This window comes from Pongo pygmaeus, chromosome 17, assembly GCF_028885625.2.
Source record: "Pongo pygmaeus isolate AG05252 chromosome 17, NHGRI_mPonPyg2-v2.0_pri, whole genome shotgun sequence".
Classification (NCBI taxonomy): Eukaryota; Metazoa; Chordata; class Mammalia; order Primates; family Hominidae; genus Pongo; species Pongo pygmaeus.
In genome coordinates, this window is record NC_072390.2 from 30520408 (window position 1) to 30547544 (window position 27137).

Genomic DNA, 27137 nt, shown 5'->3' on the forward strand with positions numbered 1-27137 from the left:
GACTTCAATCTTTTCTTCTGTAAATTTAAGTACTTTAAATTTATGTAAATTTAAGTTTCCCTAAATATTTAAAAAGAGATTGGGTTCACATAGTGTTTGCAACTACACAGAACTCGCTCTCTCTCTTTTTTATTATTTGTGTTCATTGCTGATTTATGGCAACTTGCTTTCTGAAATTCCTTGGCCTGGTTATCTCCCTCATTTTATGTGGATAATCTTCTTCTTTTCTCTCTATTTTGCTTATCTGCCAAAGTTTGCTTTCAATCCCAGCAGTGTCTTTTTAGTGTGGTACTTTGTTCAGGCAGGGAGCCTTTGAGGGTCAGTTTTGAAAACTCATAAAAGTCCAGACTGCTCTAGCCCCTTCAGTCTTAGGGGAAGGAGTAGGGTATCTATAGGGGCTTGCAGTCTTTTGTTCACCTGTGAGAATGAGTGGCACTGCTCAAACATTGTTCTAGGTGCTTCTATGAGAGTGTTTTAATATTAAATTAATATTTAAATTAGTGGACTTTGAGTACAGCCGATGGCCCTCCCTAATGTGGGTGGGCCTCATCTAATTAGTTGAAGGTCTGAATAGAACCAAAGGCTGGCCTGCTCCAAGCAAGAGGGAATTATGCCTGCATACAACCTTTAGACTTCCTTGGCAACATTGGCTCTTCCTGGTCTCCAGCATGACTTCTTTGGACTTGAACCACAATTATTTTCTGAGTTTCCAGTTTGCTTACCCCATCAATCTTATTAGTGTGTTTGGGCTGCTAGAACAACGGGCTGGCTTATAAACAACACAAATCTATTTCTCACAGTTGTAGAGGCTGGAAAGCCCCAAGAGCGAGTAATCATTGGATTCAGTATCTGGTGAGAATTTGCTCTCTGGTTCATAGATGGTGCCTTCTCACTGTGTCCTCACATGATGGAAAGGAATAGCTAACTCCCTGGGGTATCTTTTAAAAGGACACTAATCCCATTCATAAGGGAAGAGACTTCATTCCCTAATCCCCTCCCAAAGACCCCATTTTGATAATACTGTCAGATTAGGGATTAGGTTTCATGTATGAATTTTAGGGGGACACAAATATTTAGATCATAGCACCTATAATATTTTGGTCATTTGAATGAGCCAATTCTTTATAATAAATATCTTCATAGTACATATATATGTTATATATATATATGCATACATACATTCTGTTGGTGTAAACCTCAAAATATATACAAAATATCTTTACTCTAATTTTTTCATATTTTCTCTTTCAATCACTGCTTTCTCATGCTGAAGTCTCATTAGAATGTGTCTCTTTGAGCAGCTCCAGAGGGAGGAATCTTCTGCTCCAACTTCTCAAGACGTTTTCTATTTTCCCATTTTCCTAAAATTTCAGGAAAGCAATAGGACAAAAAAATCATATAACAGTAATTCTACAGGCAAAAATTAATGATACTATCAAGTTCCAGAACTGCAGCACTTTATATGTTGCATGAGTGACACATATCAGAGGAGAAGAAAATTTAGCCCAAATTTCCTTCTACTCTGATATGTGTCACATGTGAGGTTTTCCCTCAGAAGCCAATATGTCTTACATTGTATATCCATATTCTGATGCTAACTACAGAGCACACCACAGTATTATTTGGAGGAAAAAAGAAAGACCTGATGATCTCATCTTTGCCAGAATGCCAGTTAAATATGCCTTTCATCCAAAGTCAACTTTTAAAGCTAAAACTTGGCTGGAGAAGTGTACCATACAGAGAGGTTGCCTCTTCTTTTGAAGGCCAGCAGGTAAGCACTTCTATCTTTTAGGAATTTTTAGAGATTTGTTCAGGAGTCACCTCTAGCACTTATGCCTTAGGTACAGCCAACCTTCCTTTGAGAGATTTTCCTATACATTTTTATGATTTTACTTAATATTTAACATTGAACTCTGTGAATCTGGTACTTTTGCACTGAGCAAAGGGCAAGTGTTATCCAGAATCACAGAAAACAGAGTACTCCACATGTGTAACAGATCACTCTCCACACAAAGTGGATTCTTGGATCTTTCACTTTGCATTCTTGCATTCTTCACAACCCAAGCATCCACTACGTCTCTCTCTCCAACCACAGCTCCATTAATCCCGCTCTGCTGTAGTTATTGCTTCTTCAGCTCATAGTCAGTTCTCCAGGGAAGCAATACTTTCCCTACCATGTGCTCCTCCCAAACCCTTGTCTCTCCTTGGCTTTTGAATTTCCTGGTCATGGAAATATATACTTTTCAGGACTTTTCTAGAATAAAAGGCTATCTCCACAAAGTCAACACAAAAACAAGCAAAAGTTGGAAAGAAGGCCTGGAGTGCTCAACAGTGTGATATTGACCACAGTATAGCACTACCAAGCCAAAAACTTGCCTCCCCTGACTTTCCTATTTAGAAGGAAGCATGCATTAGCCTAGAAATTAACCTCCCTAACCAAGAAGAGAAATTTTGCTCACTGTTGATAGGATGCAGTCTACCAGTCATCAGCTGTACTTACCACTAAATCTTGACCTAGTCTCCAAAATGAAGTCAGATTACCCTGGAGGCAGTGATCAAGACATTCTTCCAGGTCAAGAGCTTTACTCTCCCCATAGTGAATATTTCCCAGGAGAAATATGTGATCATCCATAAGCAAATCAAAAACAGCTCTATCAACAAGATCTTACTTAGAAGCTTAAGTATTCCTGTTTTGAAAATACCTGTTTTGGCATTACTATGTTGTTGTTCTGGACACCACAGTATCCAAGAGAGAATCAGAGCATAATAGAAGAGAGAAGGCAATGCCACAAAAAAGTAACAGGAAGTGAATTAAAACTGACAATCAACAGCTGGGAGTGGTGGCTTGTGCCTATAATTAAGTGACTCAGAAGGCTGAATCAAAAGTCTAACAGATTTGCTTTTTGTTTCTTCTTTACTTAAAAATGGAAATGGTATGAGGTGAATAAATATGATTCTGAGATAATATAGTTCTCCATGAAATGTATTTATTTATTTATTTATACTTTTAATATGTACAAGTCATCGCAGTTTGTTCGTTGCACAGGATGAATCCATGAAGCTTATGATTCTGTCCAGAAAAGGTGTAAGAGCCCTGTATATGTTGAATATAGTGAAGCAAGATGTACATAAGAATAAGATGATATAAGCATGGTGTGCACACCCAACTAAATCTACCTTCTACTCCGCTACAGCCTGATAGAGGGAAAATGGAAGAGGAGAGAGAAGTGAACAATGGAGAGAAACAATATAAGTGTAATAGGAGGCAGGATGATTGAAAATGAAAGCATCATTGGAGCAGAAATAGAATTCCCTCTCAGGAAAGACCATGTCTTGCATTACATTTCAGAGTTGACTAATATCTGGAGAGTACTGAAAAGATATTTGTTGGCTAGAATTGTATGTTCGTGAATTCAGACATCTTCTATCTCCAATGATCATTGTAACCCACATGGCAATGAAAATAATATCTGTATGGTGTTATCCACATAGTGGAGTCATAGAAAATTACCGTAGAAGTCTCCCCAAATATTCTGATTTTATTTGCTTTAAACATTAATGCCTTACTGTATATTCATAGCAATATTGATGACAGCAGCTCATTTGTCTATTGCAAAAATTTCCATTTTGAAGATATTGTTTTGCAATTTTCTGAATTCCATTTTGGTCATCATGTTTTTAATATTTTTATTATTTAAGAAATAATTTGTTTTCTGAAAACTATATAACCTTCTAGGCTTCAGATAATTGATAATTTTGGAGTTCTCTGTAGGTGGTTGTATAAGAGGCATGTGGGCTCCGTCTAAGCTGGATAAGTTATATGAGTATAATGAGTTAGTTATTTGTGCATGTTATATGAGTATAAGTTAGTTATTTGATACTTTTGTTTGTATACTCTATAAAATTAGTTGTCAACTACAGTAGAAGATATGGTATTTTTCTTATTTCTATAGAATGTAAACTCTAGAAATGGTTCTTAGGAAGTCTGTCTCCTAAATTATTCCCTGATTGTGACTTAAGAAACAACAGAAGATGTCTTGGTTCAGTTAGTTTACTAGGAAGCCATTTAGTGCACTGGTGGAAAAAGATGACTGCAACAGTGCAAGGCAGCATCCCCAGGTCTGGCATTTAACAACTGCTTATTGAGTGACTGGTATGTGAAAGACATTACATTATTCTTTGATAAATGGCAGATGAGTTAGACCAGGGTGCTATACTTCTCAAGGAATTTACAGTTCAGTGGAAAAAACTTGAAAGGAAATTAATGTAAGAAAGAAGTAAATGTAGGATAGCAGTGAGTAGGGAAAATTTTGGAAAAAGAAAATATAAGTGTATTCCAACACATAAAGTCTTACTGATCATTTACCAAAGAGGAAAATTATTAATTTTTATTAACTCTGGGATCTCATAAATTATCTAATCTAACTGACAGTCTTCATACTTAAATCTCTAGCACTGGCTTCAAATGCTGGGTTAGGGATGGAATACAGACATCTCTATTTCTATAAAGCTTCCCCAAGTTATTCTGTTAAGTTGTCAAGTTGGGAACCAGCCCTATTGTACCCTGGCTAAGGGGTAAAACAGTCTGCGATCAAATTTCCCACTGTCAGAGAACTCACTTCTTACCAGGCAGCACATTCCATCCTTAGAAATTTCTTTAGAATAGAGTGATTATGGTTATGATTCTTAATGGAAATTTCTCCGTGAAATTTCAATTTATTGATCCTTGTTCTACACTTGAAGCCACAAAATGCAATTTTTTATTTCACTAGAGAGCTCTTTGTTTAGTATGAATTGTTCGCTAATGGTATTATACTTGTTTGAGGTACACAATAGCTTCTAAAACGGGAAAGTTTTGGGGGCATTTGATCATTGCTCAGATGTCAATCTAGTAATGAGATAATTCAGCTTATTGATCTGATGTCAAGTTTCAGAATAAACAGAAGCATAGTACTATCACCTCTACTACCAATATCACCACCACTACTACAACTACTGCTCCTACCACTACTGCTGCTGCTACTACGACTACAATTACTGCTACTACTACCAAAACCACCACTACTACTGCTGCTACTACTAATACCATTACTGCTACTACTAGCACCACTGACACTGCTGCTATTAATATTACTACTATGATCACGAGTCCTACTTTTTCTATCAATACATATAAAAAGCAATAAATAATAGTTATTGAGCTAGGTGTTAGTCATCATGCTACATGCGGATTCTACCGATTTTCCTAGGTAGAAACAGAGTCATTATTAATGCCCAGCTTTTTCATATACAAACAATTGCTGATATCTGTGTCATCTATTTTTAAAACTTCCCCATTTTCTCCACTTCTATGCGTCTTTTCTACTACTGCCCTACCTCAGTTTTGGACAACTACAATGGTCTTCCATCAAGTCTTCCCATATCCATTATTGCCTCTTTTCAATTAATTTGCCACGTTGCATCCAGGCTCATTTTTAAAAGTAGACTTAATTTTTTGGAGCAGTTTTAGGTTCACAGTGAAGTTGACAGGAAGGACAGCCTCCCCCATTAGCAACATCCCACACCAGGTGGTACATTGTTACAGTCCATGAGCCTACACTAACACATTATTATCACCCGAAGTTTATAATTTACATTAGGCTTGATTCTTGATGCTGCACATTCTATGGGTTTGGACAAACATATAATGACATGTATCCACCATTAAAGAGTCATACAGAATAGTTTCACTTTGCTAAAAAATCCCCTGTGTTCTTCTTCTTCATCCCTCCCTACCCACAATCCCTGGAGACCACTGATCTTTTTTCTCTCTCCTTAATTTTTCCTTTTCCTGAATGTCATGTAGTTGGAATCACACAATATATAGTCTTCTCAGATTGGCTTCTTTTATTTAGTAATATGCATTTAAGATTCTTCCAAGTCTTTTCATGGTTGGATAGCTTATTTCTCTTTATCATTGAATAATATTCCATTGTCTGCATATACCACAGTTTATTTACTCATTCACCTCCTGAGGAACTACTTGATTGCCTTCAAGTGTGGGCAATTATGAATAAAGATGCTAGAACCATATTGTGAAAGTTTTGTTTGGACTTAATTTTAAATTTTTTTTTTTTTTGAGATGGAGTGGCCCAGGCTGGAGTGCAGTGGCGCAGTCTCAGCTCACTGCAACCTCCACCCCCTGGGTTCAAGCAGTTCTCTGCCTCAGCCTCCCAAGTAGCTGGGACTACAGGCACCCGCCACCACACCCAGCTAATTTTTTGTATTTTTTAGTAGAGACGGGGTTTCACCATCTTGGCCAGGCTTGTCTTGAACTCCTGACCTCATGATCCATCTGCCTTGGCCTCCCAAAGTGCTGGGATTACAGGCGTGAGCCACCACGCCCGGCCTGGACTTAATTTTTCAACCCATTTGGGTTTATACCAGAGTATGATCACTGGATTGTACAGTAAAATCATGCTTTTTTTTTGTTTGTTTTTGTTTATTTTGTAAGAAACTGCCAAACTGTCTTCCAAAGTGGCTGTACCATTATGCATTCCCACCAACAATGGATGAGAACTTCTGTTGCTCTACATCCTCACCAGCATTTTGTATTGTCAGTGTTTTGGGTTTGGGCCATTCTTATAGGTGTGTAGTGGTAATTCATTGTTGCTCTAATTTGCATTTCACTGATGTCATATAATGTGGAACAACTTTTCATATGGTTATTTGCCACATGTATATCTTCTTTGATGAGATGTCTGTTCAAGTTTTTTTTGCCCATTTTTAAATCAGGCTGTTGGTTTTCTTATTGTTTTTAGAGTTCTTTGTGTATTTTGGATAACAGTCTTTTATCAGATAATTCTTTTACAAATGTTTTCTCCTAGTCTATGGCTTGTCTCCTCATTCTCCTGACAGTGTCTTTTGCAAAGCAGAGGTTGTTCATTTCATTAAAGTCAAGACTATATTTATTTTTTTTAAATTAATTAATTAATTTATTATTATTATACTTTAGGTTTTAGGGTCCATGTACGCAGTGTGCAGGTTAGTTACATATGTATACATGTGCCATGCTGGTGCACTGCACCCACTAACTCATCATCTAGCATTAGGTATATCTCCCAATGCTATCCCTCCCCCCTCCCCCCACCCCACAACAGTCCCCAGAGTGTGATGTTCCCCTTCCTGTGTCCATGTGTTCTCATTGTTCAATTCCCACCTATGAGTGAGAATATGCGGTGTTTGGTTTTTTGTTCTTGCGATAGTTTACTGAGAATGATGATTTCCAATTTCATCCATGTCCCTACAAAGGACATGAACTCATCCTTTTTTATGGCTGCATAGTATTCCATGGTGTATATGTGCCACATTTTCTTAATCCAGTCTATCATTGTTGGACATTTGGGTTGGTTCCAAGTCTTTGCTATTGTGAATAATGCCACAATAAACATACGTGTGCATGTGTCTTTATAGCAGCATGATTTATAGTCCTTTGGGTATATACCCAGTAATGGGACGGCTGGGTCAAATGGTATTTCTAGTTCTAGATCCCTGAGGAATCGCCACACTGACTTCCACAAGGGTTGAACTAGTTTACAGTCCCACCAACAGTGTCAAAGTGTTCCTATTTCTCCACATCCTCCCCAGTACCTGTTGTTCTCTGACTTTTTAATGATCGCCATTCTAACTGGTGTGAGATGGTATCTCATTGTGGTTTTGATTTGCATTTCTCTGATGGCCGGTGATGGTGAGCATTTTTTCATGTGTTTTTTGGCTGCATAAATGTCTTCTTTTGAGAAGTGTCTGTTTTTTCTTGTAAATTTGTTTGAGTTCATTGTAGATTCTGGATATTAGCCCTTTGTCAGATGAGTAGGTTGTGAAAATTTTCTCCCATTTTGTAGGTTGCCTGTTCACTCTGATGGTAGTTTCTTTTGCTGTGCAGAAGCTCTTTAGTTTAATTAGATCCCATTTCTCAATTTTGGCTTTTGTTGCCATTGCTTTTGGTGTTTTAGAAATGAAGTCCTTGCCCATGCCTATGTCCTGAATGGTAATGCCTAGGTTTTCTTCTAGGGTTTTTATGGTTTTAGGTCTAACATTTAAGTCTTTAATCCATCTTGAATTGATTTTTGTATAAGGTGAAGGAAGGGATCCAGTGTCAGCTTTCTACATATGGCTAGCCAGTTTTCCCAGCACCATTTATTAAATAGGGAATCCTTTCCCCATTTCTTGTTTTTCTCAGGTTTGTCAAAGATCAGATAGTTGTAGATATGTAGCGTTATTTCTGAGGGCTCTGTTCCGTTCCATTGATCTATATCTCTGTTTTGGTACCAGTACCATGCTGTTTTGGTTACTGTAGCCTTGTAGTATAGTTTGAAGTCAGGTAGTGTGATGCCTCCAGCTTTGTTCTTTTGGCTTAGGATTGAATTGGTGATGCGGGCTCTTTTTTGGTTCCATATGAACTTTACAGTAGTTTTTTCCAATTCTGTGAAGAAAGTCATTGGTAGCTTGATAGGGATGGCATTGAATCTGTAAATTACGTTGGGCAGTATAGCCATTTTCACGATATTGATTCTTCCTACCCATGAGCATGGAATGTTCTTCCATTTGTTTGTATCCTCTTTTATTTCCCTGAGCAGTGGCTTGTAGTTCTGCTTGAAGACGTCCTTCATGTCCCTTGTAAGTTGGATTCCTAGGTATTTTATTCTCTTTGAAGCAATTGTGAATGGGAGTTCACTCATGATTTGGCTCTCTGTTTGTCTGTTATTTTGTGTATAAGAATGCTTGTGATTTTTGTACATTGATTTTGTATCCTGAGACTTTGCTGAAGTTGCTTATCAGCTTAAGGAGATTTTGGGCTGAGACAATGGGGTTTTCTAGATATACAATCATCTCATCTGCAAACAGGGACAATTTGACTTCCTCTTTTCCTAATTGAATACCCTTTATTTCTTTCTCCTGCCTAACTGCCCTGGCCAGAACTTCCAACACTATGTTGAATAGGAGTGGTGAGAGAGGGCATCCCTGTCTTGTGCCAGTTTTCAAAGGGAATGCTTCCAGTTTTCGCCCATTCAGTATGATATTGGCTGTGGGTTTGTCATAGATAGCTCTTATTATTTTGAGATACATCCCATCAATACCTAATTTATTGAGAGTTTTTAGCATGAAGCGTTGTTGAATTTTGTCAAAGGCCTTTTCTGCATCTATTGAGATAATCATGTGGTTTTTTTCTTTGGTTCTGTTTATATGCTGGATTACATTTATTGATTTGCGTATATTGAACCAGCCTTGCATCCCAGGGATGAAGCCCACTTGATCATGGTGGATAAGCTTTTTGATGTGCTGCTGGATTCGGTTTGCCAGTATTTTATTGAGGATTTTTGCATTAATGTTCATCAAGGATATTGGTCTAAAATTCTCTTTTTCGGTTGTGTCTCTGCCCGGCTTTGGTATCAGGATGATGCTGGCCTCATAAAATGAGTTAGGGAGGATTCCCTCTTTTTCTATTGATTGGAATAGTTTCAGAACGAATGGTACCAGTTCCTCCTTGTACCTCTGGTAGAATTCGGCTGTGAATCCATCTGGTCCTGGACTCTTTTTTGTTGGTAAGCTATTGATTATTGCCACAATTTCAGCTCTTGTTATTGGTCTATTCAGAGATTCAACTTCCTCCTGGTTTAGTCTTGGGAGGGTGTATGTGTCGAGGAATTTATCCATTTCTTCTAGATTTTCTAGTTTATTTGCGTAGAAGTGTTTGTAGTATTCTCTGATGGTAGTTTGTATTTCTGTGGGATTGGTGGTGATATCCCCTTTATCATTTTTTATTGCATCTATTTGATTCTTCTCTCTTTTTTTCTTTATTAGTCTTGCTAGTGGTCTATCAATTTTGTTGATCCTTCCAAAAAACCAGCTCCTGGATTCATTAATTTTTTGAAGGGTTTTTTGTGTCTCTATTTCCTTCAGTTCTGCTCTGATTTTAGTTATTTCTTGCCTTCTGCTAGCTTTTGAATGTGTTTGCTCTTGCTTTTCTAGTTCTTTTAATTGTGATGTTGGGGTGTCAATTTTGGATCTTTCCTGCTTTCTCTTGTGGGAATTTAGTGTTATAAATTTCCCTCTACACACTGCTTTGAATGCATCCCAGAGATTCTGGTATGTTGTGTGTTGGTTCTCGTTGGTTTCAAAGAACATCTTTATTTCTGCCTTCATTTCGTTATGTACCCAATAGTCATTCAGGAGCAGGTTGTTCAGTTTCCATGTAGTTGAGCAGTTTTGAGTGAGATTCTTAATCCTGAGTTCTAGCTTGATTGCACTGTGATCTGAGAGATAGTTGGTTATAATTTCTGTTCTTTTACATTTGCTGAGGAGAGCTTTACTTCCAAGTATGTGGTCAATTTTGGAATAGGTGTGGTGTGGTGCTGAAAAAAATGTATATTCTGTTGATTTGGGGTGGAGAGTTCTGTAGATGTCTATTAGGTCTACTTGGTGCAGAGCTGAGTTCAATTCCTGGGTATCCTTGTTGACTTTCTGTCTCATTGATCTGTCTAATGTTGACAGTGGGGTGTTAAAGTCTCCCATTATTAATGTGTGGGAGTCTAAGTCTCTTTGTAGGTCACTCAGGACTTACTTTATGAATCTAGGTGCTCCTGTATTGGGTGCATATATGTTTGGGATTGTTAGGCCATTATGTAATGGCCTTCTTTGTCTCTTTTGATCTTTGTTGGTTTACAGTCTGTTTTATCAGAGACTAGGATTGCAACCCCTGCCTTTTTTGCTTTCCATTTGCTTGGTAGATCCTTGTCCATCCTTTTATTTTGAACCTATGTGTGTCTCTGCACGTGAGATGGGTTTCCTGAATACAGCACATTGATGGGTCTTGACTGTTTATCCAATTTGCCAGTCTGTGTCTTTTAATTGGAGCATTTAGTCCATTTACATTTAAAGTTAATATTGTTATGTGTGAATTTGATCCTGTCATTATGATGTTAGCTGGTTATTTTGCTCGTTAGTTGATGCAGTCTCTTCCTAGTCTGGATGGTCTTTACATTTTGGCATGGTGTTGCAGCGGCTGGTACTGGTTGAGCCTTTCCATGTTTAGTGCTTCCTTCAGGAGCTCTTTTAGGGCAGGTCTGGTGGTGACAAAATCTCTCAGCATTTGCTTGTCTGTAAAGTATTTTATTTCTCCTTCACTTATGAAGCTTAGTTTGGCTGGATATAAAATTCTGGGTTGAAAATTCTTTTCTTTAAGAATGTTGAATACTGGACCCCACTCTCTTCTGGCTTGTAGAGTTTCTGCCGAGAGATCCGCTGTTAGTCTGATGGGCTTCCCTTTGAGGGTAACCCGACCTTTCTCTCTGGCTGCCCTTAACATTTTTTCCTTCATTTCAACTTTGGTGAATCTCACAATTATGTGTCTTGGAGTTGCTCTTCTCGAGGAGTATCTTTGTGGCATTCTCTGTATTTCCTGAATCTGAATGTTGGCCTGCCTTTCTAGATTGGGGAAGTTCTCCTGGATAATATCCTGCAGAGTGTTTTCCAACTTGGTTCCATTCTCCCTGTCACTTTCAGGTACACCAATCAGACGTAGATTTGGTCTTTTCACATAGTCCCATATTTCTTGGAGACTTTGCTCGTTTCTTTTTATTCTTTTTTCTCTAAACTTCCCTTCTCGCTTCATTTCATTCATTTCATCTTCCATTGCTGATACCCTTTCTTCCAGTTGATCGCATTGGCTCCTGAGGCTTCTGCATTCTTCACGTAGTTCTCGAGCCTTGGTTTTCAGCTCCATCAGCTCCTTTAAGCACTTCTCTGTATTGGTTATTCTAGTTATACATTCTTCTAAATTTTTTTCAAAGTTTTCAACTTCTTTGCCTTTGGTTTGAATATCCTCGCATAGCTCGGAGTAATTTGATCGTCTGAAGCCTTCTTCTCTCAGCTCGTCAAAGTCATTCTCCATCCAGCTTTGTTCCATTGCTGGTGAGGAACTGTGTTCCTTTGGAGGAGGAGAGGCACTCTGCTTTTTAGAGTTTCCAGTTTTTCTGCTCTGTTTTTTCCCCATCTTTGTGGTTTTATCTACTTTTGATCTTTGATGATGGTGATGTACAGATGGGTTTTTGGTGTGGATGTCCTTTCTGTTTGTTAGTTTTCCTTCTAACAGACAGGACCCTCAGCTGCAGGTCTGTTGGCGTACCCGGCCGTGTGAGGTGTCAGTCTGCCCCTGCTGGGGGGTGCCTCCCAGTTAGGCTGCTCAGGGGTCAGGGGTCAGGGACCCACTTGAGGAGGCAGTCTGCCCATTCTCAGATCTCCAGCTGCGTGCTGGGAGAACCACTGCTCTCCTCAAAGCTGTCAGACAGGTACATTTAAGTCTGCAGAGGTTACTGCTGTCTTTTTGTTTGTCTGTGCCCTGCCCCCAGAGGTGGAGCCTACAGAGGCAGGCAGGCCTCCTTGAGCTGTGGTGGGCTCCACCCAGTTTGAGCTTCCTGGCTGCTTTGCTTACCTAAGCAAGCCTGGGCAATGGCGGGCGCCCCTCCCCTAGCCTCGCTGCCACCTTGCACTTTGATCTCAGACTGCTGTGCTCGCAATCAGGGAGACTCCATGGGCGTAGGACCCTCCGAGCCAGGTGTGGGATATAATCTCCTGGTGTGCCGTTTTTTAAGCCCATCGGAAAAGCACAGTATTCGGGTGGGAGTGGCCCGATTTTCCAAGTGTCGTCTGTCACCCCTTTCTTTGACTAGGAAAGGGAACTCCCTGACCCCTTGTGCTTCCCAAGTGAGGCAATGCCTCGCCCTTCTTCGGCTTGTGCACGGTTCGCACACCCACTGACCTGCGCCCACTGTCTAGCACTCCCTAGTGAGATGAACCCGGTACCTCAGATGGAAATGCAGAAATCACCCGTCTTCTGGGTCGCTCACGCTGGGAGCTGTAGACCTGAGCTGTTCCTATTCGGCCATCTTGGCTCCTCCCCCAAGACTATATTTATTACATGGCATACATCTTTCGTGTTGTATCAAAACATCATTGCCATACCCAAGGTCATCTAGATTTTCTCCTATGTTATCTTCTAGGAGTTTCATAGTTTTGAATTTTACATTTGGCACTTTGATTTATTTTGAGTTAATTTCGTGAAGGATATGAGTCTGTGTCCAGATTTTTTTTTTGTATGTGCATTCCAGAATCACTTGTTGAAAAGACTATATTTTGTCCATTGTATTATCTTTGTTCCTTCATCAAAGATAAGTTGATATTTCTGTGTGTCTGTTTCTGGGCTGTCTATGCTATTCCTTTAATCTATTTGTCTGTTTTTCCACTAACACCACATTGTCTTGATTACTGTAGCTTTTAGTCAGGTAGTGTCAGTTTTTCAACTTTGTTCTTCTCCTTCAGTATTGTGTTAGCTATTCTATTCTTTTACCTCTCTCCTTGTTTGCTTTAAAACAACTTTGTGGATATCCAGAAAATAATTTGCTAGGATTTTGTTTGTGATTTTGTTGAACCTGTTTGTCAAGTTGGGAAAAGGTGACATCTTGAAAATATTGAGTCTTCCTCTTCATGAACATGGACTATTTCTTTAGTTCTTTGATTTCTTTCATCAGAGTTTTGTAGTTTACTTCATATAGATCTTGCACATACTTTGTTAGATTTATAACAATATTTTATTTTAGTGGGAGTGATAATGTAAATGGTATTGTGATTTTAATTTCATATTCCACTCGTTTGTTGCTGGTATAAAGAAAATTAACTTTTTTATGTTAATTTTGTATCCTACAATCTTGCTGTAATTGCTTATTAGTTCCAGGAATTTTTTTTTTATTCTTTTGGATGTTCTGTGCAGACAATTATGACATCAGCAAGGAGAGACAGTTTTATTTCTTTTTCTCCATCAGCATACCTCTTATTTCCTTTTCTTGTGTCATTACATTAACTAGGACTTCCACTATGATATTGAAAAGACGTGATGAGAGGGGACATCCTTATGTTGTTTCTGATCTTAGAAGGAAAGCTTCTAATTTCTCACCATTACGTATGGTGTTAGCTATAGAGCTTTTGTAGATGTTCTTTATCATGTTGAGAAAGCTTCCCTCTGTGAACCCTGAATATCTGAGACAAATGTTTAATTTAGAAAGTTTATTTTGCCAAGGTTGAGGATGTGCACCTGTGACACAGCCTCAGGAGGTCCTGACGACATGTGCTCAAGGTGGTCAGAGCACATTTTGGTTTTATACATTTTAGGGAGACATCACACATCAATCAACATATGTAAAATAAACGTTGGTTCAGTCCAGAAAGGCGGGACAACTCAAAGCAAAGGCAGGACAACTGGAAGCAGGGAGAGGCTTCCAGGTCATAGGTAGATAAGAGACAAATGGTTGCATTCTTTTGAGTTTCTGATTAGCTTCTCCAAAGAAGGCAATAAGATATACATTTCTCTCAGTGAGCGGAGGGGTGACTGAATAGAATGGGAGGCAGGTTTGCCCTAAGCAGTTCCTATCCTGACTTTTCCCTTTAGCTTAGTGATTTGGGGCCCCAAGATTTATTTTCCTTTCACAGTTCTATTCACAAATTTCTGAGAGATTTTATCATGAATAGGCGTTGGAGTTTGTCCAGGGTTTTTTTTCTGCAGCTATTCATATGATCATGTAATTTTTCTTCTTTAGCTTGTTGACATGATAGATTGAATTGATTTTTGAATGTTAAACCAGTCTTGCATAACTGAGATAAATCCAACATGGTTGTAATGTATAATTTTTCTAATGTATTGCTGGCTTTAATTTGCTAGTATTTTGTTGAAGATTTTTGCCTCTACGTTCATGATAAATATTGGCCTGTAGTTTTCTTTTCTTGTAATGTCTTTGTTTGGTTTTAGTATTAGAGCAATGCTGGCCTCATAGAAAGAGTTATGAAAGATTCCCTCTGCTTCTATCTTCTGGAAGACATTATAGAGAACTGGTATTATTTCTTCTCTAAATGTTTGATAGAATTCACTAGTAAATTATTCTGGGCCTGATGCTTTTTGTTTTTTGGGGTTATTAATTATTGATTTAATTTCTTTACTAACTACAGGCTTATTCAGGTTGTCTATTCAGGCTTATTTTAAAAAGCATAATCCTATCTTGTCACTGCTCTGCCTAACATATTATAATGATTCCCCACTGCTTTTAGGATAAAGTCCATATCCTTACGATGAATAGTAGCCTATGTGATCACGCCCTTCATTCCTCTACAGCCCTGTCTCACTTTGCTTTTTAGATCACAACTACATTGAACTTTTTTTAGTTCCTTGAAGGTTTAACCTTCATGGTGTTTAATATCTGGTCTTTCATCTGTCCATAACACCCTTGTCCCAGATTCCTTTACCTAGGTAATAAAAATGCACTGACTCATCTTTCAGACCTTTGCTATAGTTTCTCATGGCATGTGGTGTGTCCCTTTATATTAATAGTACCTACCTAAATGGAATTAACTTTTTATTGTTTTTATGTGTTTACTGCTTATCTTCCTTACTACACTATAAATTCAGTGAAGGCTCTGTTTATCTTGTTCACTCTTTTATCTCCCTACATGAGCAATGACCATCACATATTAGTCATGCAGCAAATATTTGTTGAAAGAATAATTCTCACACTGGGGAAAGTACTTACATTATCTTCCTTTTATGTATGAGAGAACAGAGGCATAGGGAGAGCATGTGAAGAGTTTATTTACATTGTCCCTAAAGTAGATGGGTAGTCTTAAAAGCCAAGTCCATGACTCTGTTCCACACATTATCAAAAACTGGACTAGAGCAAGGCCCTTAATTGGGACTCCGTGTAGACTCAAGATATATGTGGCCCTCTGGAGATCTTTGAAAATTTTGAGTTTTTTTAAAATAAATTATTCCAGATAGTGAATTTTGAGAAAATGAAGAATTTATAAATGTGATTAACTTCTTAAAATGTCCTGGTACAGAAATAATTTTAAGAACCACCTTCAAAGACAACCACTTTCAACATCTTAAAATGTCATCATTTGTTTTTCAACCTGTGGGGGAAAAAAACTGTCAGTACTATGTTTGGCATACAGGAAAAACTCAAACTTGCCAAGAAATATCATTATAATGGTTTTGACTTTTTGAGAAGAGTAGTGCTAAAGTTATTAATTTTGTCTTAAATTAATCATAAGTGCTGCTATAAAAGGGGTGGGTTTTCTTCTGAAAATTTTTAGTAATGGTACAAACTAACTGATATTAACCAGCTATTTAAACTACATAAAGAACTTCAAGAGAACTCTCCTAGGTTTTCAAAAAAATCAGTTTTTCACTACCCAAAATTAAGCCAGGCTTAGTATTTGTTAGAGAGAACTTTTTCATACATGTTATATACTGAGAGGTCAAGAGAGCTATGTCTTCTCAGCAGTCTAAATGCATACATGTTTTAAGCAGTAGTAATGAGCAGTTAAGTAATGGCATTAGAATGTTTGGACCCTGTTCTTTTTGTATAAGCTTCAGCAAAAGCCTACTTAAAAGTGGGAAAGTTTAATGATTATAGTCTTTAGAACACACTCAGAAACAAATCTAAGAATCAGGGAGTGTCTTGTTGGAAAATGGATTCTGGGTCTTGGGCAAACTGAAGTCAAAGACACCTGAAAGCAGACTAATTTCTCCTCCCAGATAAGGGTGTGACTTTGTGAATGGTTAAATTGGGTCAAGAACCATTAGAGCCTAATACACATTAACATACCCTCAAAAGGAAATGCATGTATTGGGAGCATTGGCCACTTAGGATGGAAATATAAACAGTAGGTATAAAAGTTCTGCTGTGTAACAACAGTTTGGTGATTTCCTTAGCTCTGGAAGATCCTTATGTGTACTGAGATGTTCCCTGAAATTTGTCCCATTAGGACAGTCATACTGAGACATGCTGCATTAGGTCCTGCCTGTGTGGCCTCCATTTTCAAAAGTTCTTCAAACTTTGCTAAGTAAACTTCACATTGTATCATTGTATGTATATATGTATGTGTGTGTGTGTTTGTGTATATGTGTGTATATATATATATATGTTATCTCTTTCCACTTACATGTAACACATCTAAAACCCTGCAGAAGTCTAAGTTCAAAATGGGACACCCCCTCACCTTTCCATCACTCCTGGCTATTGCTCAAAAAGTACAAAACTGGAGATAGAATTCCAAATTGTAAGTGGAATATTCCAAAGCTGGTTGCACCATCACATATCTTCCCTGGGGTCTCCTGGAATTATTACAAGGGGGACAAAGTAATTTCTAGTGATAGACACTTTCTCTAAGTCCCATTTTGAGGCTCTATTTCTATCTCAATCAAGAGGCCTTGTCTCTAATACACTGAATGTTCAGGAGACAGCAAACTCTTTATAACATAGGTTACTCTTAACGTATTTGTCTACGCTTTCTAGGGGTTGAAGTTCTGCGGTTGAGGGTTTCCTCCTGGTATAGATTATTGTCTATAACTATGTGTATCATAGTTAACAACCCAGAATATTTAATGAATGAAGAATGCTATTAGAAAGGCCACAATATGGGGCGTTGATGGTTTTGCAAATTCTAATGCTTGGAAATTACCTAGAGGAATCAGTTGTAGAGTGGAACATGCCAGGGCAGGCCCACAGCAAAATGCTGCTGAGAGGCAGGAACCAGAGAGCGCAGACACCTGAAAATAGTAAAGCTCTATCTGTATGCATGACTGGTGAAACAAACACATTTGCAAAATGGATTCCAGCTGTAATACTACAAATAAAATAGACATTAAATATTTAATTTTTATAGCGTTAAGTGCTCAGTTGAAAGCAGCAAGAGGATTTTTTAAAAAAGAAGCCAGGTGTCTCAACAATTTATAATTAATTATTTTTAAAAGACCACAAATCACTAAGTGTTTTCATCCATATTTTTTGGTAGACTAATTATTATTGGCTTTCTAAAGTGAGCTGTTGACTATCGGATCCACCTTCCTGTTACGTACGTTTTTCCTCTTAAATAGGATTGTAGAATAGACATTTTGTTAAACAGAAAAACGAGGACATGTACAAAAATCTGTGTTTCTAGTGGATTCAAAACATAGTGGTAGCATGTTTAAAAATATCCTTGAGTTATCTAAGAGTGTACATTTTAGTTTGTTATGCTTCTCTAGTGTTACTGATATTTTTCCTACATTTTATAAAATAAAACTGGAAAAAATCTTCTAAAATGTAAGCGACGAAGGCAGGCACATATTAATAGTTAATATTAGTATGTGGTGAATGAGACATCTAAAACATACTGTTTTTAAAAACTGGATTATGTTTCAGTGATTGAAAAAAGAATTCTCTAACACATGTTACAGCCTTTGCAATATATGTAGAGGCATTAATCAGATGGGAATTTTTGTCTTCTTATACAATGTAAGTTTGATTTTATCTTTCATGTTCAGCAAGGCATAACAGCATAACTTCCAGGGATATCAAAAAGGAGAGGACTCTTTATTGATTTGTTAATGGAGGTACATCAGTGTACAGCCTCCTTGTTTTCACATTTAATCTCTGTTTAAACTCGTTTTGCCAGCATTCTTCATCTTGATGTCAAGGGCACCAAATGAAAGGGAAGTTCAGAGCAAGGGGACTGCTTTATTCTGTCTCGTATACTTCAAATAGCACGGCCCATTGTCACAATTTGTCAAGCCTTTTCCTGCTTTGTCTCCTTGGTGATCCAGCTCAAGCCTCACTGTGTCTGAAGACTCTTAGTGGAAACTGTCATTCCACTTCTATTACTGTGTTTACCCTAAAAATTTCAAATTAAATAGTTTAATTCCGAACTTGAAAAATTGTTGAAAATAAAAATAATACAAATGACACCCAAATACCTATACACAGATTCCCCTATTATTTATTCCCCATTTGCTTTGTCATTTGTCATTTGCTCTTTTCTCTCTCTTCCCCATCACTCCCTCATCTATCCATCTTTCTATGTATAGTACAAACACATGCATAATTATTTTCTGGAAGAAGTTGAGAGAAAATTGCCTATATTATGATTCTTTACTCCAAAACACTCCAGTGATTAAGGATCTTCACTTACATAGCCACAATACGATTCTCAACTTCATAAATTTACATTGATATGATGTTTTGATCTAATCTTCCGTCCAGATTTCAGTTTGTGAGTTCACCTGATAAAGTATGTTATAGCATAATTGTTCCCTCCAACACAGAATTCAGTTTACAGTGAGACATTGTTTTTAGCTGTGAGGATTCATTAGCCTCCTTTAAATCAGAAACCTTTCCTTTCATGACATTGACATTTTTGACAAATATACTCTCAATCCCACCTTTTTACTAACAGAACAGTAAGCAGTTGGCTTTTATGATATTTCTTTATAACTAGATTGAGACTATTCATTCTTGGCCAGAATGGTACACAGATGATTGGTCCTTCTCAGGATATCACAGATAACGGCTCATAGTGTCATCTGCCCTTCATCGGTGCCATTGGTTGGTCAAGGTGTGGCCTGGTTTCTCTGCTATATAATTGCAGTTTTCTTTTCTCTATTACCACTGGTATAGTTTGCAGAAAGACACTTTAAGACCATATAGCTATCTACCTCCCCATCACAATTACTCCCTAGATTTTGCATTCATTAATGGTCCTGACATAACCCAATCTTTCCTGTAATTGTTGCAAAGTCAAACTGTAGCACTCCCTCCACAATCACCCATCAGTTCTAGCATTCTACTGTAAGCAATAACCCTTCCTTATATATTTATTATTGACATGGAGTCCTAAAGTTTATAATTCAATACTACCTATGCCATCAAAGAAAAGGAATTTGAGAATATAACTATTCTTGATTGTATTTTTTCATCATCAAATGTTCTAAATCTTCAGCATTCATTTCAACCAACTGCCCCTCATCTCTCTCTCAGAGGATTAACTTGCTTCCAAATTAATCAAGAAAATTGAGAACATCAGCTGTGAATGACAACTTCCCTTCTCACCTTGCACATAAAAATGTATTTATGTCTATACCTATTTACCCCTGAATTATACACTTATTTACACCTTGACTTCATCACATTTGTCAAGTCAGATATAAAGTAGCCTTCCTCAAGATTAAAGTCAAATGTTTTATCTATGTTAGTTTCTCCCCTCTTTTCTCTTTATCTTATTGGACCCCTGGCATGTAGAATTTTGTCCATTTTATCTTTGTTTCATGAAATACTTTCTTCATTGGTCCACACACAGCCTCTTTTTGCCTTTCCATCTTTGTATCTCCCTATTTCTATCCATTATTTATTTTAAAGTTATGAGCTCCTATGGACCCACCACCACAGGAATGTCAGTTAGTCTCCTTCCAGTCTTGGTTTGTGTTCTTGGGCATTGATCTGGAGTGGGAGCCAGCAAGAGGTGTTAGTTCTGCCGCCTAGTAGGAGCCATGATTGGGCTCTGTTCCCCTAAGCTCTTGATTACTACCTCTTCCTTGCTCTTCTACCAGTTACCTCTTTCCTCCTTTATATCATCAACCTCTCCTTTTCAAGTGGCTCTTTCTCCTTAACTTGCAAGTGTGTTCAAGTTTCTCTCATCTGAAAAAAAAAAAAATCTCTAGTTTTTCCTTGAAGCAAAAACTGTCTCTGTCTTTTTCTTTGCAGCCATCATCGATGAAATGTAATCAAAAGATCTTCAACACAGTGAAATCTGACTCCTCTTCCTAAGGGAGCCCTATGAAATCATTCTGACAAATCTCACCATAGCTTCATACTTGTACATCTAAAGAACACATTTTAGTCTATTTCCCTGGAACTTGCTGCTGTCTTTAATATTACCAAACACCAGTTCTTTCTCTGAGAACCCACTTTACTTGGCTTCCTGACACTCCTCCTAGGCTTTTCCTTTTGTAGGTCAGCTGATTTATTCCCTAGACCATTTCTCCTGTTTGCCTCTGAAGAGTTTTGAGGATTATGCCCCAGAGCTACCATTCTGCTCTCACTGCCTGGTTTTCTTGCACCATCTATCTATTTCTGTATTCTTGGATTCACTAACTTTATGTATAACGATAAAATCCAAATCCTTGCCTCCAAAGTTTGATGTCTCCTGTGAGCATTAGTCTAAGATAAACAGCTACACTTGTATATATCAGAGAAAACTGAAACTCAGTAAGTCATAAACTGCAACTGCATCTTTCTTCCACTTTTTCCCCTCAAAGAAAAATACCCTAGACAAAATATTTCTTTTTCTCAATTTTATATCTCTTGATTCACCCCTTTACCCAATTAAGTAATCTAGAAGGTATTGTAACCTAGTGCTGTTCAACATATTTTTTGTGAAGATGAACATATTCTATGTCTGTACCATTTAACGTAGTAGCCTCTAACCACATGTGGCTTCTGAGCACCTGAAGTGTGGATTTTGTGGCTGAGGAACTGAATATCTTGTACATTGTTGCTGGTGGGAATGTAAATTGGTACAACCACTGTGGAGAACAGTTTTGTGGTTCCTCAAAAAACTAAAAATTGAGCTACCACATAATCCAGCAATCCCCCTTCTGGGTATATATCCAAGAGAAATGAAATCAGTATATCATAGAGATATCTGCACTTCTATGCTTGTTACAGCACTATTTACAATAGCTAAGATTTGGAAGAAACATACGTGTCCATCAACAGATGAAGGGATAAAGTAAATTTCATTTAAAATTTAAATGAACTGAAAATTCGTTAAAAATTTAAAATGTGGCTGAGGAGCTCAGATTTTAAAATTTCATTTAAATTAATTTAAATTTAAATTACCACATATGACTAATGGCTGCTATATTGTACAGTGCTGTTCTAGACCATCATGACCCAAAATATGTACATTTTATTTAATGTTGATAGGCATCCTGACACAAAAATACACATCTTTATGGAACACAGAAAAGAAGGAAGGAAGGTATTTTGTGGTTAATAAGATTGGATAAAGCTGGGTTAAAAAAAAATGAATGCTATTTGTCTTTACGGAAGGAAGAGATCACTCCAGATCCTCTGAGCTTTTATTTTTATTTTTATTTATTTATTTATTTTTTATTTTTTATTTTTTTGAGATGGAGTCTCACTCTGTCTCCCAAGCTGGAGTGCAGTGGAACAATCTCAGCTCACTGTAATCTCCACCTCCCAGGTTCAATCGATTCTCCTGCCCCAGCCTCCTGAGTAGCTGGGATTACAGGCGTGTGCCACCACGCCCAACTAAGTTTTGTATATATATTTTTTTTAGTAGAGACAGGGTATCCCATGTTGGTCAGGCTGGTCTCGAACTCCTGACCTCGATCCACCTGACTCGGCCTCCCATAGTGCTGGGATTACAGGCGTGACCACCAAGCCTGGCCTTTCCTCTGAGCTTTTATAGTACTCTGTGAAACACTGAGCTCAAGGAAGAGAAGATAGTAAAGACAGCCTTTACCATGTCTCACTGGAGAATCCCTTTTCTCAGAATATCTGTAAATGCATTTGAGGGACTGCAGACAAAGTTGAAAAAGAATCCTGAAGTCCTTTCTTTTCTTCACCATTCACATATCCAGTCACTAAGTCTTGCCATCTCTGCTTCCTAAATACTTTTTTCATCCATTCTTCTTCTCATTCCTTACTATTTATATGAATTTGCTAGGGATGCCATAAGAAAGTACCACAGACAGGGTGGCTTATACAACATAAATTTATTTTCTCACAATTTTGGAGGCTAGAAGTATTTTTAATGGTAAATATGCAATTCCTTTTGCACTGGCCTGTTATCTATTTAGTGTTTAGATAGAATCAGTGAAATATTATCAAAAGTGATATAATCTACATACATTTTAGCTACCGTGCACCAAATCCCTTTTCAACTTTATACTTTGATACTTTCATATCTGATGGATGTTTTCTTCTGAGTTATTTTACCGACCACCTGTACAGTTAGAAGCAACTTCAACTCGGCCCATAGATTAATTTCTTTTTTCATTAAGGAACGCTAATTGCACCAATATATGGTATATTCACATATCTTTTTTAGTTCAGAGAACATCCATGAAGCACTTGTTATGTTCTTAGCACTTAGCATCCCAAAATGAATAAGACATGATTCCTGTCCTCTAGCAGCTGAAGTCTATAAGTGGATGCAGATATGTGAGAAAATAAATTACAGTTTAGTCTGAAGAATGTAGATAATGGATATTTCAGTAACTTATCTGGTAAATCAGATGGTTTAAAGAAAAATTTGGCATACCCAATTATAAGCCTTTTTACCTTTCTTTTTCTTTTTTAAAATTGTCTTTAGAAATTTAGAAATTCTTCCCATGTTATTAGCCATTTACTTATTCTTCCATAAGCCATTGGGGAAAAAGCACCAAAGAATTATGTCCTTTTGCTCTAATCTCCTGTATAAAATTCAGAGATGGACACTTACATCCAGGAACAAGCCTGCTGCTCACATTTCAACATCGATGCTTTCTGTTAGATTATGTGTTTTCTCTGGCATCTCAGCTTTGCCCTGGTTTTCTCTTTGTTCCAGCCTGCCACTTCCCAAACATGAAATAGCTGCACAAATACATTTTTATTAAATGTGCTTTATTGGGTACCGTCTAACTTTTCAAATTTCTTAAGCCCACCACTACCTACTGTTCTTTTATATCTTTTCTTTCATCATCTGCACTTTTTCCAGTGAGAATCACCTCTCTTGCTCATTGATTTTTATCATTTATATTCCAACTCCAGCTGGAAATCTTTTCCTTCTTTTTGTAAATACTCCACATTAAAAAGCATATCTGATACTAGAAATATTAACTTTATCCTTCATTGTAATTGGCATTACTTCTTCCACTATGTGATTATTTTAACATTTTCTGACATCTCTGAAAAAGCAGAGCAGTCATTATTTCTCATGTAGTTTTTAATCTTACAGGAATGTTCTTGTCTTTACTATGTTGCTGCCATATTTTCCTTCTTCTGAGAAAGTAAGCCCACTATTGAACAGTTTGACCACTTTTTGTTTTACAACCTTTATTGGTTTTTCTATCTAAATATCTGGCTTACTGACTCACTCCTCGCTTTCTGTGTATGTGTGGTTTTTTTTTCTTCCTTTTAAGGTTTTTAGGCTGTGGGTTTAAATAAGAATATGCTGAAACCTCCAACTGTTCAACTTCTTGAAACAAGATTATTAACCTGTATCCTCTTCAATACACAATGCACTGCCTCATATTCCAATACTTTTTATCTTTCGAGTGCCCAATTTCTGGTGTGGTAAACAAAAAATACACGTGTATTTGGGGAACTTTTCCTCTGTTGACTGGTATGAAAACTCAAATCAGTGGATTTATCAATATTGTTTTTTCTACTGCTTGGGAATAAATTTTGTTTGCTTATTTTCTGTCAAAAATATGCTTGCATATTTGCAATGTTTGCAATGTTTACAATACAGATTCCTGTTTCGTTTTGTCTTTCACCCTCCTATGTATTTTCTCAGTGCACTCTAACTCCCTCTTCTCTTTCCACTGGTGACTTCTCTAATCTCAGACTTCTGTCGGATCCTACAGTAGTAAAGCACAGCTTCTTCTGGGAGGACAGATCATGTTCTCTTGTAATTTCTCTGAACTCCTTCTCTATCATATTTGATTTACTTTTCTCTGCACACCGCAGGCAAAAACCAACTCTTCTAAAGTCATTTTAACTATATGCTATTCCTGTGTAAGAACAATATTCTCTCTGATGAATTCTAGGTGGATTGGATTTAGCTTTAAATGCTTCATATTTTCCTTGCTTCCTTCTATCTCCTCATCAGCTAAACAAGAAAACATCCTATTTCTCTTTCTTGAGGCTTTTTCTTGCTGTTTTCTCATAGGGCTCCGGTAGATTTGTGTGAATTTGTTAGCTCAGATTCAGTATCATAGTAGAAGTAAAAGCCTAGAATTTGACAAGAGACAGAACAAAACTTAAGACTCATATTCACAGCTACTTTGAGTAGCTGTATGCTTCTGGGAAAGCCACATGACCTCTCTAAGACTCAGTTTTCTCACCTGGATAATGAGGGTTTTTTAAAAAACTCAGAGGGTTGTTTTTTTTAAGGACTTTTGAAATATTATGTAGCAAAATGCTTAGCATAGTTCTCTGCATACAGTAAGTGCTAAATAAATATTAGTGATATAATTTCACCTACTTATCTTCCTTTTATCCTCACCTTTCAGGATGTCTCTGTTCTGCTCAGTAACACTGTGACTTGTATTGTTAAGCATTTGTGATTTAAAAAATAACAATTTCCATTTTATTGAAAGTGATGTCCATTTAGTTCTCACCCAGAAATGATTTCTTGAGCCGTGTCTAAGGTAGGTTTTTGGCTGTCTTGTGATCTTTCATTCTTCTTTCATCTTAAGTAAAGTTGGCCTAGTATGTGGTAAAGCCATACTTCTAGTGCTGTTGTTCTATTTTAAACTTCTCATAACGTGACCAAACATCACACCTACATGTTGACTTTACCGGAACTGCTCATTTCATTTGTCATGATGAAGTCTATGTGGGGTCACAGTATTCCCTACACCACCTCAATTCTGAATCTATTGAACAGAGTTTTTAATGTTGCCTTATCCTTGAAATCAACACAAATATCTTCTTGTAGTTCTTGTTTCCTTCTGGCAGAGTCTAAAGTTCATTTAGAAAATGTGTGTCTTAGTAAACAGCAGAACCTCTAACAAAACCTTTCTGCCATAGAGCTTCTTGTGGGATGAGAAGGAAGAAATAAACAACAAGCGTGATAAATTATGCAGTGTGGCAGAAATAGACACGCTGTTGCTGTTTAAAAAATAAACAAGGTGAGAGTGTTTGGGGGGTCCTAGGGCTTCCAATTTTAAGTAAGATTGTGGGAAAGTGACAGTTGGCCACCATTTGAAGGATGTGAGGGAGTTAGACACATGCATATCTGGTGGAAGAATGGTTCAGACAGAGGAAAGAGCTCCTGGAAAAGCCTAAGGTGAAAGCAGCCCTAATGTGTTGAAGAACTAGCGAGGAAGCCGGTGTAGCCAGAGTACATTGAATGAAGGGGGAAAATAATAGATGATGAGATCAGACAGGTAATGGGAAATAGACTGTGTAGGGCTTTGTAGGCCACTCTGAGGACTTTGGGGTCTACTCTGGATGAATTGAGACCATGAAATGTTCTCAGGAGAAAAATGACATGTTCTGACACAGGTTTTAAAAGGCTAGCTCTGGCTGTTTTATTGAGAAAAGAAAATCCATTTTTACTCTTCTTATAACCTATACCTTTTTTAAGCACAAATGTGATTCTTTATCAAATGTGTATCTATATATGCTATATATATATCAAATGTGTATCTGATACACATTTGATCAAACCACAAATGTGTATCTATATCAATTTAAGTAATCAAGGTTGCTACTATTTTATGTCCTGCTAGAGAGTCTAAACCAAGACTTACAAAAGGTTACAATGGGAATCAGGGTGGCAAAAGCCTGCTAAATTTGTGTTTCTAATAATTAAAGACTGTAATTCTGAAAATTTGTTTTTTAAGAAAGTAATTCAGTAAAAAATGTTTAAGAAATGAATAATTTTCAAATCAAGAGAAAATACAGATAGGCAAAACAATACAGAACAAAAGATAGAAAAAAAGGCAATTGCAAATAATCACAAAAAATAGAAAGCAAAGTTGATAGAAATAGGCCAGATTGTAAGTTATTACAATTGCTCACTATAAACAAATAAACTCATGCTAAAAATATTTATGCCACACTTAGCGGTTGAAAGAAAGGAATGGAAGAAAGAAGGAATGAAAATTTTACACAGTATAAAAATTGATCAGGCAATGCAAAAAGCAAAAGAAGAGAGAAGAAAAAAAGTAAGGGGCAATAATAATCCACTGGTTAATAAATACTTATTGAGTACCTACATGCAGCACTTGAAATTCGACAATCAAGAGAGCTTTTCTGTACTTTCATCATGATAAATAAAGATTGCATGTTTCTGGGACTGATAGCTAAACACATTTAATTAATTTTCTGTTTCTTAGAAACAGGATCAGCAACCAGATATGATGAAAATGATAAGTTTTGAAGTATGGCTCATCTGGATTTCAATCCAAGCTCCACTGCTTACTGGCTTTGTGACCTTGAGTAAATTTATTTAACTTTCTAAGTCCCAGGGACCTCTTTTGTAAATCTGTGGTATGTAGA

At 37.3% G+C, this 27137-nt stretch overlaps 1 long non-coding RNA gene across 1 annotated transcript; it reads left to right on the top strand.

Annotated features, from left to right (window-relative positions):
• Window positions 1-1614: 1614 nt before the first annotated feature.
• LOC129019095 (uncharacterized) lies at window positions 1615-27137 on the top strand. Its single transcript, XR_008495515.2, has 3 exons — window positions 1615-1771; window positions 25662-25762; window positions 26975-27137. It is a non-coding gene; the product is annotated as an uncharacterized LOC129019095 (long non-coding RNA).